Consider the following 18,726-nt stretch of genomic DNA (forward strand, 5'->3'; position numbering starts at 1 on the left):
GATTCACTAGAGTTGCTGTTATAATTCCTTGCTCTTTTATTGATCCCTGTTAGATTTGTCCTTCTTTCTTTTGCTTAGAAACTTATTTCTCAATGATAGCTCAGTGTCAAGTGTTGCAGCAGCCTTTTAGCTCAATTTTTCTCAACACCTCTTTACTACAGACACTAGGGTCACAATTCTTCTTAGGAATATTGATGCCTAGCACCTCTTTAGGTCACTAAATGCTTTGTAACTAGGTTGCTCTTGATAATGGACTGTCGGTTGGTAATCCCGGATTATTTAATCCAAGTTACCAAGTTTTAAAAGACTCCTCAGAACCTAATTGTCCAAGCATATCCTAGTACAAGAAGCACCACAGGCATATGTCCTAAGGTCCAAGCTATTGGTGTCTAGCCTTATTGTTTGTTTCTTTCATTCTTGTTGCCAATCCTTGGCTTTTCTTTTCTTTTTCTTTCTTACTTTTATCATTTTACAGGGATATTCATTACTAAAAGGTTTTATAACAGCAACTAAGTTCACACTACAAAGAACATTCTATTCTGTAGCTTTATTATTGAGCTTATTATCCAATCAAGCAATTACCACCACAAGTATTTATTCTAATTTCTACTACATTGGACAATCACTTTCTATTTCAGACATTTTCTCTTATTGATGCAAAAAGGGAAACAAGACAGAATTTAATGCAGATGAAGATGAAGACAAGCATTTAAACTAGTGCAATTAACAGACATCAGAATTTACATTATTTGAACTAAACATCAAGGTAAACAGCAGTTTCTCATTCAGAACATTTCAAAGCAGAGTGAATATTGTGACAATACAACCTCTTAGGAGTGTCTTGTAGCTTTCCTTTTATCATTATCATCTTTTACTTTTGAATTTCCTTTGGTGATGATTCTTTTAAGAGGCTGAGTGTCTTTTCTGCATAATTATTGGAAGTTGCTTACTTTTCCAAGCACTTAGGCAGATGGTTAGCATGCATGAGTTATTGTAGGTTCTTGAACTTACTTTGGTGAGGGAACACCAAGCTTAGTCCCTTACTATTGTCTATAATGCATCAGTTACATGAAACTTTGTGCTTTTGCTAAAAGTAATAAAACTAAAAACTAGATTCGTGGTTTTCCTGATTGCTTGGAGCTAGTAACCATTTATGCAGAGGGTTGAAATGTGTTTTTAAATGAGATCTTTGGTGGAACACCAAACTTAGCATCCTTCATTCACCCTTAAATTGTTTTGGTGTGCAACACCAAACTTAGCTCCTTGCAATACAGATGATGCCAGGGCATTTTGGCCAGTTTCACTAACCTTTTCTTTACTGTTTTAGGGTAGTTTCATGCATTTTCTTAGGAAATAAGCAAGTTTTGGGTAGAATTTCACTTACATCTTGATTTAAGCATACATTATGCACTTTACATGATTTCATGAGAATTTTGCATGAATTAGATGACAAATTGGATGATGCATGTCTCATGATGTGGATTAGAACTTTGATGCACTTTATTGCTTGATTTCAGGACAAAGGAAGCAAGAAGGAACCACGTTAGCAGCCACGTTAGTCTAACTAACGTGACCACTAACGTGGAATGGGAGCTAGCTTGCAACGTTAATGAGAAAAGTAATCGCCAATAACGTCTTTGAAGCCATCATAGCCCACGTTAAGAGTCATGTTAACTAAGTTAACGTAAACTCTAACGTGGAAGAAAGAAAGTGGAGCCAATGTTAGTGACACTCACCTTTGTCACTAACGTTGGACCAAGCTCATATTGGCCACGTTAGCCTCCACGTTAACTTAGTTAACATGGACTCTAACGTTTGGAAGCAAATGAGTGGCCAACGTTAGTGACACTCATCATTGTCACTAACGTTGGGCTAAGCCACCTTGAGCTACGTTAACTCCCACGTTAACTTAGTTAACGTGGAAGCTAACGTAGAGAAAGCAAACAATCGCCAACGTTAGTGACACTTACCTTTGTCACTAACGTTGGAATGAGCCACAATGAGCCACCATGAGCCACATTAACTCCCACATTAACTTAGTTAACGTGGAAGCTAACGTTGAGGATAGGATGATGAGCCAACGTTAGTGACACTCACCTTTGTCACTAACGTTGGAGATGGCTATCATTACCACGTTAGAAGCCACATTAACTTAGTTAACATGGACTCTAACGTGGGAAGAAGGGGCACCTTGGAACGTTAGTGACAAAGGTAAGTGTCACTAACGTTCTCGAAGGATTGGCAAGCCTACGTTAAGAGCCACGTTAACTAAGCTAATGTGGACTCTAACGTAACGGGAAGGAAGGACTCTCAACGTTATTGGAAAAGGTGTGCCCCAATAACGTGTGCGAAGGACCAAGAGCCAACGTTAGTGGTCACGTTAGTGCCACTAACGTTGAAGTTAACGTGGATCATCCCTAGGTGAGGAACGTTAGTGAAAAAGGTGATTGCCACTAACGTTCTTGAACCCACACTCTCACTTAACGTTAACGCCACTAACGTCCTAAGCTAAACACCCTACCTACTTCACACTTTCTCTTTGCAAGTAAAGCTAAGCCCACTGAAGAGTATAACTGCTTCAAACTCAAGATCCAAAGGCCCATATCCAAGACTTGAAGAACCAACTAGAAGATCAGAAGAGTAGTATATATAGGGGTAGTTTTGAATTAGAAAGTAGCTTTTGCTATTTTTTAAAAATATTTGATGAATCTCCTGTAAAAACCAGCATGTCCAAGAAAACTTCTTACTGCTTTCACATTAACAGGTATAGGAAGCTTTTCAATGATTTCTATTTTTGCTTTGTCAACTTCTATACCTTTGCTTGAAACCTTATGCCCAAGAACTATCCCTTCAGGAACCATGAAATGGCATTTTTCCCAATTCAATACCAGATTAGTTTCTTGGAATCTTTTCAAAACAAGAGTTAAATGATACAAGTAGGTGTCAAATGAATTGCTAAAGACAGAAAAATCATCCATGAAGACTTCTAAAAATTTCTCCACTATGTCAAAAAATATAGAAAGCATACACCTTTGAAAAGTTTCAGGGGCATTGCACAGCCCAAAGGGCATCCTTCTGTAAGCAAAGACTCCAAATGGGCAGGTGAAGGAAGTCTTTTCTTGATCCTTGGGATCCACCACTAATTGATGGTATCCAGAGTACCTGTTGATAAACCCATATTTTATGATCTATTTTGTGCTCAATTGAGTGGATTTTATCAATCTTTCATACATTTGTTCATACAAAATGCATGTTTTACATTCTCCTTCCTGATTTTGTGCTATGATTGAAAACATGCTTCTTTGGCCTTATATTTGCTAATATTAATCTTCTCTTATTACCATTCGATGCCTTGATATGTGCGTTAAGTGATTCATAGATTACAGGGCAGGAATGACTCAGAGGATAGAAAGGAAGCATGCAAAAATGAAAGGAATACAAGAAGTTGAAGAAATTGCTAAGCTGTCCAACCTGACCTCTTCTAACTCAAACGGTCATAACTTGAGCTACAAAGGTCCAAATGATGCGGTTCCAGTTGCGTTAGAAAGCTAACATCTGGAGCTTCGATTTGATATATTACTTGCTATAGTGTCTGTACAGATAAGTGACAGATTTTGCCCCTGGCGATTTCTGGGCTGTTTCCGGCCCAGTTTTCGACCCAGAAAATACAGATTAGAGGCTATAAAGTGGGAGAATGCACCCATTCATTTATACAACATTCATAATATTCATAATTTTATGATTAGATGTAGTTTTAGAGATGTAGTTTGATTTTTTCATGTTAAGATTTAAATATTCTGTTTAATACAATTTGAGGTATTTCAGTTTATGATTGTTTTATTCTGTTTATGAATGCTTTTAATTAAATTTAAGATATTTTTCCCTTTTGGCTTTGGTTAAGTAATTTATAATACTTGGGTTATCAAACTCAGCTGTTTATTGAAATTGGAATTCTTTGCTGGTTAATTTGTACTCCAATAACTCTAGTCTTTCCCTAGGAGTTGACTAGGACCTGAGGATCAAATTAATTTGTCCGCTTGAGTATCCTTTGTTTAGCAAGGGTTAATTAGAAGTGGGAGCAGAATCCAATTCTCTTCACACCTGATAAGGATAACTAGGATAGGACCTAAATTTCTTATACCTTGCTAAGAGATTTTTATTATTATCAATTTATTTTCCTTGTCATTTAAATTACTTGCCCTTTATTTCCAAAAACCAAAAAATATACTGTTTTACATAACCAAGAATAAATCATACCTCCCTGCAATTCCTTGAGAAGATGACCCGAGGTTTAAATACTTCGGTTATAAATTTTATTGGGTTTTGTTACTTGTGACAACCAAAGTTTTTGTACGAAAGGATTCTCTGTTGGTATAGAAACTATACTTACAACACGATTATTTTCATAAAATTCTAAATTAGCAGAAATCCGATCGTCAAAATGGTGCCGTTGCCGGGGAATTGCAAACGTGTGCCATATTATTGGTTATTGTAAATATTTACTTTTAAATTGATTTTTTTCAAAAAAAAAAAAAGTTCAGATTTTTATTTTAAAATTTTTTTATCTTATCTTATCTTAGTCTTAAATTTCAAAATTCAAATCTTTTTCAAAAATCATATCTTTTTCAAAATCTTATCTTATCTTATTTCAAATTCAAATTTCAAATGTCAATTAAATTCCAAAATTCAAAATTCAAAATTTAAAATTTAAATTTAAAATTTTAAAAATCAAACCTTTTCAAAATTTAAATCTTCTTCAAATCTTTATCTTATATTGTTGACTTTTTTCAAAATTCAAATTTCAAAATTTAAAATTCAAAATTTAATTTTCAAATTCTAAAATTTAAATTTCAAATCCTTTTAATTTAAAAACTTATATTATCTCACCTAACTTGTCTTCTCTTATTTTTTTTAATCTTAAAAATGTTTTTCAAACCTTTTCTCTTATTTTATTTTATTTTATTTTTCTTTGCTTGTTTATTTGTTTTTGTTTTAATTTTTATTAGCTACTATGAATTCTCACCCCTCTGGTTTCATGTTTGGTTCTAATGTGATTGCGAGGAATGGAAATTATAACAGGAACATGCATCAAGGTCGAAACAATCACAGATGGAATGAGCCACGAGGATCTAATCAACTCTTTCGGCAACAACACCTTCCAAGATACCATGAACAACGACCATCCTACAATGCATGCCAAGACAATAGATATGGTGGACCCCCTTGTAGTTACCAGCAAGCTCCATCATATGCTAATGAACCACCTCCTCAAAATAGCTTTGGACCACCATACTCACAAGCCCCCTACTACCAAACACCATCACATAATCCTAACCCTTATCCACCCCAATTCCAACCCAATTACTCCCAAGAACCACCACCTCCCTATGCACCATGTCCATATCCATCACCCCAAGAATCAAGGGAGCAACTCAAGGAAACATTTGAAAATTTTCATGCCACACTTCACCAATTGAATCAAGCGATAAATCGATTACCTTCCCGACGTTCGGACACTCAAGAAACCCCCATGGCTTCATGTGGATAATCTAGTGAAGAACGTAGCATGAAGGAGATACTAGAAACTCCAGTGGATAGTAATGAGCATGCTTTGTACTGGAACAAGTGGAGGAAGCTGTAATTATTGAAGAGGAAGAAGTGGTTGAAAACTTAGGAGATGCTGAACCTCTATGGAAAAGTCAAGTTATAGAGCCTCCCTCAAAGACGTTTGAAATTGATGTTGAAGAGGGTGTACAACCTCCAAGGCATATCATGGTTGAAGACTTTGAAGAGGTTGATCAAGAGATGGATTCAATCATTGATGAATTCTTATCTATAATTGAATCTTCTCCCATTAGACTTGTCATGGAGATTAAAGAAGAAGAAGCACAGCCACCCATGCCCTTGGTGAACAATGAAGAAGAGATTGAATTGGAAGAAAGCTATCAAGAGGAAGAGGTTGATATTGAAGAAGCTTGCAAAGAGGTGGAAATTGTCAAAGAAGAGCACAAGGGAATTGAGCTGAAAATTAACTTGCCAAAGTTGTTGGAGACCTCTCCCCCAAAGCCATCACCATCCATCCCTTCATTCAAGTGGGTAAATCTCTCATCTCTAACCTTAATTAGCTCACTTGAATATGCTTTGCTTGAGACAGATGGTCAGCTTAGAGCTCTTTGTGGCTATAAGAGCAAGCGGGAGATGGTTAGTGGTAGGAATTGTCATGCAAGGTTCAATATGGTTGCATGCTCCAAATTGAAGTACAAAGGTTGGTACAATTCTCAATTGAATGGGTCTAGAAAGCTCTTTGGATGTCTCAGTGAGAATTTAATTTGCGTGTCACCCGGATGGAATCATGATGATCAACAAGAAGACGGGTGCAAAGGCAAGGTCTGGGACCCCGGAATTCAGTCTAGAAATCAACATTCTTGGGGCCTTGTCACTTGCTTTAACCTGCTTGAAGGCTTTCTGCGCCTAGTTTGGGATCCCGGAGGTCATTGGAATCACAACATTGGTGGAGATTCCTGGATGAGTTCAAGCACAAGCCACCATAACAAAGGACTCCCCAAATGTCCAACTTAAGGACTTTAACTAAAAGTGCTAGATGGGAGACAACCCACCATGGTATGATCGTTCCTTTTCTTCAATTTTGATTTTATTTTGTTTTGTTTGTTTTTGAGTTTTATTTTATTCTATATTCATTGAACCTGGAATTATTCATAGCATCCAGAATATCATTGCATTTTGCATCCTGCATAAAAATAAAAAAAAAAACACGCACGCGACGCGGCGGCGTCGCTGACGCGTCCCTGTCACCAGTCCATTTTGAAGAAAAGAGAATTGGACAGAAAGTCACGCGAAAGTGTGGCTGGAGGCGTATCTTAGGAACAAACATGCCCACACGACCGCGTCGCTGACGCAGCCGCGTCATTTTGAAAATATGCCTCCCACGCGTCCGCATCACCCAGGTGAACGCCTGGCCTTTCAAAATCGACGTAAAGAGGTATATGGCAGAGAGTTATGATGGAGCTGGGCTAGGATGATGCTAGAAGCACAAGCCCTACCACGCGAACGCGTGCCCCACGCGTTCGCGTCATTTTTAAAAGAAAGGCCATTCACGCGATCGCGTGAACCACACGATCGCGTCACCCTAAATTTTTGGCAAAATGGGTTTGAAACAGAGAGTTGCGCGAACGCATGGCTGCCCTCGCGCCATTCGCTTAAATCAAGTCACGCAACCGCATGACCGACACGTCCGCGTCACTTGAAAATATCGCAACTCACGCGATCGCGTGACCGACGTGTCCGCGTCGCATGCGACGCACAGTTTATCCAGATGAGCGCCAACTATCTTATCTTTTCTTCACCAATCCTAATTTTTCCCTCCCCCTTCTTATTTCTTTCTTCTTCCTTCTCATTTTTTTTCCTCATTACATTTACATTCTTTTCTAAATTTTGTGCATATTTTTATTTTCTTTTCTAAATTTATTATTTTTCCATTGGTGTTAAATTTTCTTATTCAACTGTTACATCTTTTCTGATATTACTTTGGTGCTTCATGACTTGTTTTATTCTGATTGGGTAATATTATTTAAATCAATGCCATTCTTTTATGATACTTGCACTCCTCTTGCATTGATATGAACATACACTGTCTTTCATTACCCACACTCTTCTCCATTATTGCAACTTTTGCACCACTGGTATGCCATGTGCTTCTATTGTTTTCTCACTTGCATGTTGTAGCTACCATGTAATTGAGACCCTCATTATTTGTCATTAACCCACCTAGACTTTATTTATTTTCTTATATTTATTTCTGGGTTACTTTTTCTTCTTTTTCCTCTTCTTTCAGGCTGGCCACCGAGAAAGGAAAAAGGGAGAAACTTCTATATGGGGCAACAAATAAGTCCATCTGCACATTCTTTAGAGAAAGAGCAGCAGTTATAGCTCGCAACCCGTCCACTTACACATCTTAGCATGCACTGAGGACAGGGTGCAATCTTTAAGTGTGGGGAGGTCGATACCGACTTCCAGGGGTTAGTTACCTTCTTTTCAACACCAATATTCTATTTTCTTTGTTTGTTCATTGCTGCATTTGCATATTTGATTGTATGTTTGTTTGATTTTATGCATTTAGTTACTACTTGGTTGAAGTAATATTTTCTTTTTTAAGAAATTTTTATAGTATTTCACTAATTTAAATTGAAAAATTTTTCTGTTAAATTTGTTTGAAGTTGTATTTGGAACATAGCTTAAAAAGCTAAGAACACACAACCTGTGAGATTTTGAGCTTATTTATATGGTTATATTATTTAACCATAAATTTTTATTCTTGTGTGTTTTTTTTCTCTATGATTGCAATCTTTGCTTTGTTCCATTCTATATGTCCACTATTTAGTGTATTTACATGCTTGCATATGATTGAGGCCACTACTTGTTTAGCTCACTTATCCCAAATAAGCCTACCCTTTCAATTATCTTTGTTAGCCACTTTGAGCCTTTTTATCCCATTTGTTCTATATTTTACCACATCACTAGCCTTAAGCGGAAAAACAATTAATTATCCCAATTGAATCTTTGGTTAGCTTAAGATAGGGATTGTGTAACAATTAAGTATGGGGAAACTATGGGAACATGGGTTAATAAGGGAATGTGTTTTTACTTTGATAAAATATTGGGAATTCGGGTACCTACTCATGTGAGACTAGAAAAATTAAAAATCCATGTGCATGATAAGTTATGTTTATTTTTCTATTTAAAAAAATAAAAAAATAAAAAAAATATATTACAAAAAAAAGTTCAATAAATAAGTAAATAAATAAGGGGACAAAATTACCCCAATGTTAAGTTAATGAAAAATCAATGCATATGTGATAAAATTAAAGAAAAGTTGATACATGAGTATGTGATGCAAAAGTGGGAATTTTGGGTAGCTAGGCATGAATTAGAATTATATAGAGTATATGTATGTTAAGTAAAAGCTTAGGTTAATTAAAGATTCAATTTATAGCTCACTTAGATATATATATACCCTCACATTTACCTTAGCCCCTTTACAACCTTGAAAAAGACCTCATGATGTTTGCATTGGTACACTAAATTTTTGTTGATTGGTTAGATGAAGAACAAAGTTTAGAAAGCATGACTAGAGAAGAGTAGAGAGATTAACCCTAGACACTTGAGAGTTAGAGTGATATACACCATCAGTGAGGGTTCAATGCTTGATTCTATGTTCCCTGCTTTCATGAGCTATCTTCTTACAAGTTTACTAGTCTTTTATTGTATAATTTGAATTAGTAAAATCTGATTTATGTTTGTCTTGAAGAGCTTATTTACTTTTAACCATGTAGGTAGAAACATCTTAGCATGTAGTTGCATTCATATAGATTGGTTGCATTCATACATTCTACCATTCCCATTCATTCTTTATAGCTTCTGTTGAGCTTAGCATGAGGACATGCTAATGTTTAAGTGTGGGGAGATTGAAAAACCCATATTTTATGATATATTTTATGCTTAATTGAGTGGATTTTATCAATCTTTCATACACTTGTTTATAAAAAATGCATATTTTACATTCTCCTTCCTGATTTTGTGCTATGATTGAAAACATGCTTCTTTGGCCTTATATTTGCTAATATTAATCTTCTCTTATTACCATTCGATGTCTTGATATGTGTGTTAAGTGATTCAGAGATTACAGGGTAGGAATGACTCAGAGGATGGAAAGGAAGCATGCAAAAATGGAAGGAATACAAGAAGTTGAAGAAATTGCTAAGCTGTCCAGCCTAACCTCTTCGCACTCAAACAGTCATAACTTGAGCTACAGAGGTCCAAATGACGCGGTTCCAGTTGCGTTGGAAAGCTAACATCCGGGGCTTCGATTTGATATAAAATTTTTCATAGTGGCCATACATCTAGGCGACGCAAACGTGTGCTCCACGCGGACACATCGCAGTGATGAAAATCAGCATGGCAAATTTCGCCCCCAGTGATTTCTGGGCTATTTCTGGCCCAGTTTTCGGCCTAGAAAACACATATTAGAGGCTATAAAGTGGGGGAATGCACCCATTCATTTATACAACATTCACAATATTCATAATTTTAGGATTAGATAAAGTTTTAGAGAGAGAGGTTCTCTCCTCTCTCTTAGGATTTATGATTAGGATTTCTCTTATTTTAGGATTGCTTCTACAATCACAGGTTTAATGTTCCTTTAATTTATTTTCTACTTTTATTTATTCCAATGCTTTTACTTGTTGATGTTCCTAATTTGGCTTATGAATTTTTCATGTTAATATTTGAATATTCTGTTTAATGCAATTTGAGGTATTTCAGTTTATGATTGTTTTATTCTGTTTATGAATGCTTTTAATTTAATTTAAGATATTTTTCCCTTTTGGCTTTGGTTAAGTAATTTATAACACTTGAGTTATCAAACTCAGCTGTTGATTGAAATTGGAATTCTTTGCTGGTTAATTTGTACTCCAATAACTCTAGTCTTTCCATAGGAGTTGACTAGGACCTGAGGATCAAATTAATTTGTCCACTTGACTTTCCTTTGTTTAGCAAGGGTTAATTAGAAGTGGGATCCACTACAAGAAAATAAGCTTTCTGCCATGCTTTAAAAGCGTGCTGAAAAGTGCAAAAAAGCGTGCCAATAGCTTTTCACCACGCTTTTTGAGCTATTAACACGCTTTTGAAAGGGTCACATCCGCCAGCGTGCCGGTAACTTTATCGCCACGCTTTCGTGGATCTATCGGCATGTTTTTTCTATTGGTACGCTTTCATCTCTTCCATGCTTAAAAAGCGTGGCCATATCTATTAACTTATAGCTACGCTTTAAAAGCGTACCAAAAAGTGTACATATCGCCACGCTTTTGAAGTGTGCCAATTAGGTTGGTTTCGGTACGCTTTGAAAGCGTACCGATAGAGCACATATAATCACACTTCAAAAGCATGGCTTGCGAGCTAAAATCTTTTGCCACGCTTTCAAAGCGTGGCCTATTCCTTCAAGAGAGAATAGTTGCTGCAGGTGGAGTGTATTACCACTCTCTCGCTTTTTCTTCAAGAGAGAATGGGAAGGCTTTCAATAGAATAGAAGTTTTATCTGCACCATCTCGCCTGACAATAAAACAGGCTGCTTGGAAATCCTTGAGGTGCTTGATAGGCTCTTGAGTAGGTAAGCCATGAAACTTAGGCATCAAGTTGAGCAGTGCAGTCTTTATTTCAAAATCTGTAGCCACTGCTGGGTGATGCGCTTAAAACGATTGCATTGTGAAATTAGGGGCTCCAGCCTCTTGGATAGTAACTCTCCTAGGTGCTGCCATGTCACCTGCACCTAAATCAACCGAATCAGCAGAAATGGAGCTTGTTTCTTCCTCAAGTGACGTTTCAGATCCGCCCTCAGAGAGGATTAACCGACACCGAGCTTGCCTTATTCGTGAGATAGTTCTTTCAATCTCAGGATCAAATAATGGCAAGCTTGGATCAGGAAGTGAACGCGTCATTTAACGAAAGAAACATGCAGCTCATAGAAGCAAAATAAAATAAAATGCAAGTAAATAAATTCCAATCATTAACTTTAGCACTCTATTGCAACTCCCCGGCAACGGCGCCAAAAATTGACGTGGCAGAAATTGGAAAGTTAAGAAATTATTATAAGAGATACGTTGCAAGTACAGTTCTTAACCAACCGAAGATCCGTTTATCAATTTAGAAGGGTTGTCACAAAATTAGAATTAAAATACTAGGAGTATGAATCCCAGGTCGTCTCCCAACGAGTTGTAAAAAGATGTGCTATTTTATTAATCAGATGTTTTCTAAAAAATGGTTGAGTTGATATACAAGAAATTAAATTAGAGAATTTATGTAATTTAAATAAAAACCTTGACTAGGAGTAGATTAGTTGGAAGCCCTATTCTTGTTAGAGTACTCTCAAGATTAATTGATGATTGAAGGTTATTCTGCTTAGTTATCCCTTGCTAGGTAGAGGAAAGTCAAGCAAGTTGGAAAGCTATTTCTATTCACAAGTTTCAATCCTCTCCCTTGGAAGGGATTAGTGTCAGTGACTAGAGGGCAATCCAACAGTAAACCCAATTACAATTTTTCTCTTGAGCGTTCCAACTTAAGGTTCTCCTTTCAATCAACTCCCAATCAAGTTATGGAACTACTCGCTCATTATGAATGTAAACTTCACAACATAAGAAAGGGAAATAAAGAAAGACATGATAAATAATAATCAAAAGATCAATTAAAAATAAAAATAGTTATTGTATTAATAAATTCTAAAAATAATCCAATAGTAATTCTGAATAAATTGAGGACATGGAAGAGTAAGAGACAAGTAAGGAAAACAAACTAGAATAATGAAGTCTTGGCGGAGGTAATAACTCTTCTCAATATCCCAATCCAGAAAGCAATAAAAACGAATTCCTAAGAACTATGAATGTGTAGAGAGAAAACCTAGAGAAGGAGTAAAATTAGATCTAAAAACAAAAATTATGTGGAATGAATGTTGTTCTCTGGTCTCTACATGTTCCCTGGCTCTAATCTGCTTTTATGGGCCGAAAACTGGGTCAAAACAGGGCCTAAAATTGCCCCCAGCGAATTCTGTAGATTCTACAGATTGCGCACGTCATGTGATCGCGTCATCCAGCGTTTTGCCTTGCCACGCGTGCCCGACGTCCACGCCTTTGCGTCACTTGTGCAGTTTCCAATCCGCGCGGTCGCGTGAGTCATGCGTCCGTGTCACTGCAATTTCCTCTATGTCACGCGGTCGCGTGAGCCATGCGTCCGTGTCACTTCTCGCTGGTCATGTCCTCAATTTCTTGTGTTCCTTCCATCTTTGCAAGCTTCCTTTCTAATCTCCAAGTCATTCATGCCCTATAAAGCCGGAAACACTTAACACACAGATCACGGCATCGAGTGGAATAAAGGAGAATTAAAATACAAAATTAAAAGTCTCTAGGAAGCAAGTATTTCAACCATGAAGTTTTTTTAGGAAGGAATTATAAATGCATGCTAATCATATGAATAAATGGGTAAAGATTTGATAAAAGTGCACAATTAAGCACAATATAAACTATAAAATAGTGGTTTATCAGTCACCCTCATAAAAGCGTGCCGATTTTTCTCTATGGCCACGCTTTTCAAGCGTGGCCAAAAAAGCGTGGCCAAATCACAAATCAGTGGCCACCCTCCTAAAAGCGTGCCTATAGACCACTTTTGGGCACGCTTTAAAAGCGTGGCAAGAAAAAAGGGTGCCGATAGGCCTTTTTTCTTGTAGTGGGAGCAGAATCCAATTCTCTTCACACCTAATAAGGATGACTAGGATAGGACCTAAATTTTTTATACCTTGCCAAGAGATTTTTATTATTATCAATTTATTTTTCTTGTCATTTAAATTACTTGCCCCTTATTTCCAAAAACCCAAAAATATACTATTTTACATAACCAATAATAAATCATACCTCCCTGCAATTCCTCTAGAAGACGACCCGAGGTTTAAATACTTCGGTTATAAATTTTATTGGGTTTTGTTACTTGTGACAACCAAAGTTTTTGTATGAAAGGATTCTCTATTGGTTTAGAAACTATACTTACAACGCGATTATTTTCATAAAATTCTAAATTAGTAGAAATCCGATCGTCACCCGTCCAGGAAGCAATAGTATGCATGGCCAGCTAATCTTTCCAGCATCTGGTCGATGAATGGGAGAGGAAAATGATCTTTCCTTGTAGCATCATTCAATCTTCTATAATCTATGCACATCCTTACCCAGTCACTGTCCTTGTGGGGATTAACTCGTTCTTCTCATTGGACGTGACTGTCTTTCCTCCCTTCTTTGGGACAACCTGAACCGGACTTACCCATGGGCTATCAGAGATTGGAAAAATTATCCCAACATTCTATAGTTTCATCACTTTTTTCTGGACAACTTCTTTCATTGTGGGGTTTAATCTTCTCTGAGGCTGCACAATCAGCTTAGAGTCTTCCTCTAGCAAGATTTTATGCATGCAGATGGTAGGACTTATGCCCTTCAGGTCATCAATAGTCCATCCTAATGCATCTTTGTGGGCTTTCAACACTACAATGAGTTTTTTTTCTTCTTCTTCACTCAAGGTAGAGTTGATGATCACTGGAAGAGCCTCCACTTCTCCAAGAAATACATACTTGAGATGAGGAGGAAGAGGCTTTAACTCTTGTTTTGGCTTCTCCTCTATCATGCATTCAGAGGAGATTTCTACTACTTTCTCTTCTATAAAATCTTGTTTCATTTCTATTTCCACTTCTTGTTCCTCCTGGTTGTTATCTTCCAGTAGCTCCTCCTCCACTTCTTCTATCATTTCCACTCTCCTGTGCTCTTCCTTTACAAGGGGACACTGCATGGCCTTGAAGACATTGATGATCATTTTTTCATCATGCACCCTGAGGGTCATCTCACCTTTTTCCATATCAATGATGGCTCTTGCTGTTGCTAAGAAAGCTCATCCCAATATGATTGAAATGTGTCCTTCTTCTTCCATGTCCAAGATAACAAAGTCATCAGGGAAAATAAACTCTCCAATCTTCACCAATAAATTTTCTACAACTCCATTTGGTATCTTGAGTGATCTGTCAGCCATTTGAAGTGACATCCTGGTGGGCTTGAACTGATGCTGGCTCCTAAGTCACAGAGAGCTTTTTCCAAGGTCATATTGCCTATGGTACAAGATATGATAAAGCTCCCAGGATCATTGAGTTTTGGTGGGAGACTGATGAATCCAATTCACACTCCTATTCAAAAATTGGTGAATTAGTTCTTTTGGCAAGCGCACCAAAATTATCGTCAAGTAATAACCCATGGTGGAGTGAGATCATATCCACAGAGATTGGCAAATTCGAGCAGTTTTAATTGATTGATGAATTAGTCAAGCGGAACAAGTAGATTATAAATTGTAGAATTATAAATGAAAGAAATGTAGGTGGCTAGAATATAAAGAAAAGCAATAAAGTGCAGAAATGGAAATGGCAGAATATAAAGTGCAGAATCATAAATGACTTGAATGTAAATGGGAATGGGGAATTGCTGAATGTAAAATTAAGCTATAAAGAAAGGGATAGATAAGAATGGGGAGATTCATTGAGATTAGGAGATGTTGTCTCTTTGGATCAATTCTATCTTATATCCTCTTCAATCATGCAACTCATTGACCTCTTGGCAATTATGATTGATTGAGCCCCAATCCCTTGGTGACTCAATCTCTCAGATCTTGATCGATAGCCAATTCCTTGGTCTAATTGCTCATGAAGAGAGATATTCTTGGTCCCTGATTTTACCACACACCATCATAGGTCCAAGTAGAGGGAGGATTATATGTCATATATCCAAACACCAAAACCCAGATTCTACTCAAGTGTGAGAAGGGATTTCAAGCATGGTTTCATGTTTTCTTTGCCAAGGTTCCCATGAAACCCATTTTGCATTCAATCTCTTTCCCAAGTTAATTGAACACTAAGCATTAAGAACGAAATTCCTTCTAGAAAATCAAAGAGAAAATGAAGAGAAGAAGAATTTCACTATCATCAATCCATCAAGTACAACAGATCTCCCTCTCTCAATGAGAGGGAATTTAGCTACTCATAGCTCAAAAAAAGTACTCAAAAGTAAAGAAGATGATGAAGTGTAAAAGTGAATCTAAAACTAATCTCTCTAACTGCTTAACCCCCTCTTCAGTACTCCTTGGGGGTATTTATACTACTCCTAGTAAAAATAAAAGAATTACAAAAGTGAAAAAGGAAAATTACATTTTGGAGGGAAAAGAAGCTCAATAAGTGTGACTTCCCAGCTGGCGTGTAGTTGGCGCTCCATTGGCGTGTCACGTGCTCTTCAATTCTAACTTGGCGTGCCATGCCCAGTCCTTCAAGTGGCACAATCGTCTTTACTAACAACCTTGGCATGCTACGCCTTCGAGCTCAAGTGGCACGCCCTAGCCTTTTTCCACTTCTCCTTGCCTCTGGAAACTTGAACTAGCGTGGCACGCCCAGGGTCTGGCATGCCACGCCCCTTGTGAATAAGTGAGTCCTCTGTTGGGCGTGCCACGCCACGAACTCAAGTGGCACACCCCAATGCTTCTTTGCTCTCTGAATGATACTGGCGTGCCACGCCTGGGATTCAAGTGGCACGCCCAAGTGAGGAATAGTGGATGGCGTGCCACGCCTTCGACATCAAGTGGCATGCCCCATGTATTTGGCCTTCTTCACCCTCTCTGGAAATTTATACCAGCGTGCCATGCCTATAGGCTGGCGTGCCACGCCCATGATCTTGCCTTGGTTCCAGTAGCTGGCGTGCTATGCCTCAGTCTTCAAGTGGCACGCCATAGTGATATTCTTGGGTTGGCGTGCCACGCCTTCGACATCAAGTGGCACGCCCAGCCCTTGCTTTGGTCTTTTTGTGCATTGGCGTGCCATGCCTGGTTGCTCAAGTGGCACGCCTAAGTGAGATTGAGAGGTTGAAATGCCACGCCTTCGACCTCAAGTGGCACGCCCAGTCTTTAATTGCCTTCAGCCCTTTCTCTGGATTATTGTACCAGCGTCCCATGCCATGCTGCTCAAGTGGTACGCCCAAACATTTGTGTACTATTCAAGCTTGGCGTGCCATGCCTGGATTCTTAAGTGGCACGCCCAAGTGACTTCTTGGAGCTGGCGTTCTATGCCTTCGATACCAAGTGGCACGCCATAGTGAAGGTTCTTCCTAGAGTGGTGAGCTGGCGTGCCACGCCTCTTTGCTCAAGTGGCACGCCCATAGTAGCTGATGGGTTCGGCGTGCTATGCCCAACCTGGCGTGCCATGCCCCTTTTGTGTCCTCTATTGTTGCTTTCTGGAACTTTGTACTAGCGTGCCACGCCCAGTCCCTGGCGTGCCACGCCCACATGCATGCTTGGACTTCTCCTCTGAAATTTAGTACTGGCGTGCCACGCCAGTGCATTTTTTTGTGGTGTTTGCTCTGAAGTGGCACGCTAGTTTCACACGCCCAGCTTCTTGTTGCTTTCTACCCATTTTTTATGCCTTTTTTCACCTGAAATTCAGCACAACTCATTTCAAAGTAGTGTATCATAATATTCATCAAATAATGCATGAATTGTAACGATCAATGAGATTTGTCTTTATGCAAGAAAGAAAGGTAGATGATGCAAGTCATCACAACACCAAACTTAAGCTTTGCTTGTCCCAAGAAAATTAATGTGAGTAAGCCTTTATAACTTAAGGCCTTGGCTTTGAATGATTGCAACACAACTGAGGGTAAGACTAAGTGTTCAACACATGTATGAATATTTTAATGTCATGAAAAACTCTTAGATCCTTAAGGGTTCTTTCAAGTATAGGCTTTAGGGGTCCTTTCTATTGATTGTCACCTTGAAGTAGCTAGATTTGTTTTGCTTTCTTGACGACGACTCTAAGTGTTTTTTCTTAAGACAACCCTTTTAATTAGGCTTTCAATTAGCACTCCCAAACCAGTTGGTTTTAGGGTACTACGTGTTGAAACACCCCTAAGAATTTACTTGCCCAGGTCTCTTCTTGACACATCTTCACGACAAGCATCTACTAGGATCTTTAATTCTTTTTGAGCTTTTTAATGTTTCTTTCCCATCCCAGTAGTTGATGCTCAGAGCCTTGGGCCTTTATTGCTCACCACTTCTTGGTTCTATGGATATTCAAGGAACACCCCTTAACCTTCTCTTGTTATACCTTCTAGGACTAGTTGCTTTCCATGACTCACTTTCTTTTTAGTTCATCCAAGGTTCTACACTTAGTTTCTTATTCCTTAGTTTGTTTGATGATCTATGTTAGCCTTGGTTTCTCTTATTGTTTTTGCACAACTCATAGTAACTCTTATGGAGACAAGCTCTACTTTCGTTTATATTGAAATGAAGACTTGAAATACATGGCATTTTCTTTCTTGTAAACTAGAAGACTCATAAAGACTTCAAACATGAAATAAAACTAAGCATAAAACATAAACTATCCTAGCATGATTATTTATTCAAAAAGTAAATCAAACAAAAGCTTCAAACCAGGATTTTAGAAATTAGAGAGTGTCAACCATGGAACTTAACAACCTTGAGCAGCTTCATCTTTAGTTCATTGGCCCCTTCCCTTTGTCCTTCTTCTTGGAAGGGGAGGAGCCACTTCATTTGGTTTGGAGGAACCTTCTTGTGCTTTGGCATCCTTGGGCTTCCAAAATCCTGCCCTCCTTATATAATTCCTTTCATCCTCCTTATGTTTGGCTAGAATTTCCTCCTGTCTTGCACTTAGCTCCTCAATTCCTTGAATGAAGGTTGGGTATCCTGGATTTAGAGCAGCCACGGCATTACAGAGGTGATTCAGCTTCGGTTGTGTATTGATGTCATACTGCCTCCTGGATATGGTTCTGTCGTCATAGAGATTGCTGAATTCGGCTAAGTTCCTCTGTTACCATTTGCCTTGCTCTACTATTTTGTCCAGTACACTTCGCACCTCTCCCCAGTCAAATTGTTCTTGCTGCTCCTTCCTCATATGCTCCCAACTCCCTTGGAGTTGCTGAATGTTCTGGTTGACTTAGCTCCATTGTTGTTGCTGAGTCTCCTTAAGTTGATAGACATCTTTCCTCAAGTGGTGTAGGTCTCCCTTCATTTGGTGTACATCTCCTTGCAGTTGTTCCCAGTTGAATCCCTCTGGAAATTATTGGTATTGGTAGTGTGGTG

The sequence above is a fragment of the Arachis hypogaea genome, chromosome 18 (genome assembly GCF_003086295.3).
Source record: "Arachis hypogaea cultivar Tifrunner chromosome 18, arahy.Tifrunner.gnm2.J5K5, whole genome shotgun sequence".
Classification (NCBI taxonomy): Eukaryota; Viridiplantae; Streptophyta; class Magnoliopsida; order Fabales; family Fabaceae; genus Arachis; species Arachis hypogaea.